The 4,318-nt window shown below is 39.9% G+C and overlaps 1 protein-coding gene across 1 annotated transcript in view; it reads right to left on the reverse strand.

Annotated features, from left to right (window-relative positions):
- Nucleotides 1-4,236: 4,236 nt before the first annotated feature.
- Nucleotides 4,237-4,318, reverse strand: part of stub1 (STIP1 homology and U-Box containing protein 1) — a 7,115-nt gene continuing 7,033 nt past the window's right edge. Inside the window, exon 8 of the mRNA XM_058387940.1 lies at nucleotides 4,237-4,318. This exon is cut by the window's right edge and continues 1,049 nt beyond it. The gene's annotated coding sequence lies outside the window, so the exon portion shown is untranslated.

The following is a 4,318-nucleotide window of genomic DNA, read 5'->3' on the forward strand; positions in this document are numbered from 1 at the left end:
TGAATGAACAGTAGTGCAATTTAGAATGTGGAACCAACAACATGTTCTAGTGTATCAAGTAGAACAGTGTGGTCAATGGTGTCAAAAGCTGCACTAAGATCCAGTAGCACCAGTAAGGAGACACAACCCTGATCAGAAGCCAGTAACAGGTCATTGACCACTTTAACCAGTGCTGTCTCTGTGCTATGATGAGGCCTAAATCCTGACTGATACATTTCATAAATGTTATTTCTATGCAGGTCTGAACATAACTGCTGTGCTACAGCCTTTTCTAGGATCTTGGAGATAAAGGGCAGGTTTGATATCGGTCTATAGTTAGACAGCTGACAGGGGTCGAGGTCCGGTTTTTTAATCAAGGGTTTGATAACTGCTAGCTTAAAAGATTTAGGCACATAGCCAGTGCTTAGGGAAGAATTAATGATTTTTAGAAGGAGTTCAGTAGCTACTGGTAATATCTGTTTAAGGAAAGATGTGGGTAAAGAATCTAGGATGCAGGTAGAAGATTTTGAAGAAGAAATTAGTGAAATTAGATCAGGCTCTTGAAGTGGAGTGAAGCATTCTAAGCTCTGATCAGAAATAGCTATATTATCTAAAGGATTATCTATCAAATAATTTGGTTTTGCCTGATATTGTCAGTTGCTGCTAAATGTAGATGGTGTGCGCTTTTCTACAGTGGTTTTACTCCTAGTTAGTTTTGCTACAGTACTAAATAAAAATTTAGGATTGTTTTTGTTATCTTCGATTAGGGCAGAGAGATACGCTGATCTAGCAGCACTAAGAGAATTTTTGTATCTCAGAAGGCTTTCCTTCCACGCTAACTGAAATACTGCTAATTTAGATGACGCCATTTACGCTCTAGTTTCCTAGCAGATTGTTTTAAAGCTCGTGTGTGGTCGTTGTATCAGGGTGCTAGTTTCTTCTCTTTAATTTTTTTCCATTTAAGTGGAGCTGTGTCTAGGGTCTAGACAGTCTAGGGTCTCTACAGTGTCTAGGGTGTTCCGAAACATTGACTCCAGGTAATCGGTCACCTGATCAAGTTCTGTGGGGTCAGACGGCGAACCAATCATGCGTGATAATTCTGGGAGACTATTGGCGCTGAGTTGTGGAGATGTGTGCGTGATCCAGGTTTGGAAGTGTAGGAGGGGGGCTACTGCTGATCAGTGGCTGGTGTGGGGAGGATTGGGGGAGGTCAGGTCTGTCCCATTGTCTTTCAATGTACTTGTAGTTTAATGTTCATAGGTCATACCATGAGTATATGAAAGTTGTAAATGCTGCTTTATTTATGTGAAATCATCACCAAACAAACAAATAAAGTGTTTATACAGAGATTAATATTAGGATTTTACATTGCAAATCTACAAGAAATAAATACCTCACCTTTCCTCTGAAAACGATTTAGATCTATATATACAGTGGTGCTTTAAAGGTTGTGAAGATTTTTTTATAATTCTGCATAAATATGACCCAAAACACCATCAGACCTCCATTTCTACACAATCTGTCTGACTGTGGATTTGTGGAGTCCAAACTCTTTGGAGATGGTTTCGTGACCTTTTCCAGGCTGATGAGCAACAACTCTTTTTCTGAGGTCCTCAGAAACTGTTGTTTTTGCCATGATGCACTTCCACAAACGAGTGTTCATCATGAAGATCAGACTTTGATAGATCCCTGTTCTTTAACTAAATCAGGACAATCACGGACACATGATTGTCGTCCGATTGATTGAAAACAGATGGACTCTAATTTGGCCTTCATATTAACTGCTAATCCTAGAGGTTCATATCATGTACAATTAGCACATTTTCCTGAATAAATAAATATATAGTATAATATTTGCTTGAATGGGTTTTAATTGCTATATCTACTCATAAGACTTGATAATCTGATGGTGATCTGGTTCATATTTATGAAGAAATATAGACACCCTGGTGAAGAAGGCCCGGCAGCGTCTTCACCATCTTAGACGTCTTAAGGACTTCAAACTGCCCTCAAAGGTGCTAAAGACATTCTACACCATTGAGAGCATCCTGACGGGAAGTATCACCTCCTGGTTTGGAAACAGCACTAAGCAGGACAGGCAAGCTCTCCAGAGGGTGGTGCGATCAGCTGAGCGTACCATCCGCACCGAGCTTCCTGACCTGGACACTATATACAGCAAGCGGTGCTGGACAAAGGCCAGGAAGATTTTGAAGGACCTCAGCCATCCCAACAATGGACTCTTCTCTCTGTTGAGGTCAGGGAAACGTTTCCGTTCCTTGAAGGTGAACACAGAGTGAATGAGGAGGAGCTTCTTCCCGCAGGCCATTCGGGCCCTCAACCAGAACACCTAGAACCTGGACTTTTTCTCAGGACTTCTTTACACATGACATTGTACCTCAGCAGATTGTTGCACACACATAACTGCACTACTCTGCACAGGCCACACTTTGTTTTGCACCGTCACTTTACCATTTACACTTACTGTTAAATTGGATATTCATATTTATGTCTTTTATATTTATCTCATGTATATACTGTATTTTCTTATATATTATATATTGTTCTATATATATATATATATATTTGTATTTGTATATGCACATCCAATATCCTATATCATTGTTTTTTCGTTAATTTATCTTTTTTTTTTTTTTAAATTTTCAAAAAAATATTGATGTTTTTAATATTATCATATTTTAACATATTTTATAGTTCCACTACTTCTTGTCAGGAACAGCTGGACAGTTCTCTGCCCGGCCTGGAGAGGGTGCTGGCAGGTGATTCTGCAGGTGAAGCCTGCTTTATTGTGTGTATTTTGTGTCACGCCTTTCCTATTGTTCTCGTTCCCGCCATGTTATCTGTTCCCCATTAGTCCTAATGTTGTGCCCTATAAATATCATCATCTACATCTACATCTAAAAGATCATTTTGTACCTGTCTTTGTTGGTCATTGTTCTATGTTCAGGTCAGGTTTCTGTTACCATGTCTTAGTTATTAGGTTCATCTTCCCCATGTCTTGTGTTTATTTTAATAAAGCAGCGCTTGTCTGAATCCTGCAAATGGGTGTGTCTCCATGGCGTGCAGGCGCACACACCACCACGGAGGTCTGGATTCATGCCCCACAGGGGGGCGGGGGTGCCCACATGTTACACTTGTAAATTTTTATATTTCTATTTTTTCTTTAACCTTATCTGTCTATTGAAACAAGGATAGTCGTAAAAAGCATTTCACTACACGTGGTACTCTGTATGATTTTGTATGTGATAAATAAAATTTGAATTTGCACTTTAAAGCACTACTGTACAACCAGATGTACTGGTACCATTCAAAAATAATTCTTTACTACTTTTTTTTTACTTAAACAAGAAATCTCTCTTAAACATGGACTTGCATCTCTTACACAGAGAAATTACCTCAACCCCATAGAACTCCTTAGTTCTGAATTAGAGTGGAGACTGAGAGACAGACCAAATCTGGGACGTCTGCCTTTACATGCACATGAATGTAATATGGAGTTGTCCCGCCCTTTGCAGCTATAACAGCTTCAACTCTTCTGGGAAGGTTTTCCACAAGGTTTAGGAGTGTGTTTATGGGAATTTTTGACCATTCCTCTAGAAGAACATTTGTGAGGTCAGGCACTGATGTTGGACGAGAAGGTCTGTCTCTCAGTCTCCACTCTAATTCATCCCAAAGGTGTTCTATGGGGTTGAGGTCAGGACTCTGTGCAGGACAGTCAAGTTCCTCCACACCAAACTCACTCATCCATGTCTTTATGGACCTTGCTTTGGTCACTGGTGTGCAGTCATGTTGGAACAGGAAGGGGTCATCCCCAAACTGTTCCCACAAAGAGCATGAAATTGTCCAAAATGTCTTGGTATGAAGCTGAAGCATTAAGAGTTCCTTTCACTGGAACTAAGGGGCCGAGTCCAACCCCTGAATTCAATGATGTGGAGGGGTGTCCCAATACTTTAGGCAATATAGTGTAAACAGTAAATCTTCTAATCTTATACAAATCCTATAACTACTAGGAAGCAACATAACGTTAGAGACGGAGGCTCAGATGCATGTTTTGGAGCGCGCAAACGAAATCCCGGATTATTTTCCGAGATTCATGTCACTGATGATAAACGAATCCTCGGCCATGAGGATAGGACTCAGATATGAGAGATTGACTCTATAACCTACACTCAGCCATGACATCATCAGGAGACATAAAACAAACACGAAAAACATAAAGAGAGAAAAGAAGTGTACATATAGGTTTTTAGAAAAAATAAGATTTATTTAACATGCGCCAGTCATTCCACTTCCTGTTTGAATACTTGCAGGGAACTATAAT

The sequence above is a fragment of the Hemibagrus wyckioides genome, linkage group LG01 (genome assembly GCF_019097595.1).
Source record: "Hemibagrus wyckioides isolate EC202008001 linkage group LG01, SWU_Hwy_1.0, whole genome shotgun sequence".
Taxonomy (NCBI): Eukaryota; Metazoa; Chordata; class Actinopteri; order Siluriformes; family Bagridae; genus Hemibagrus; species Hemibagrus wyckioides.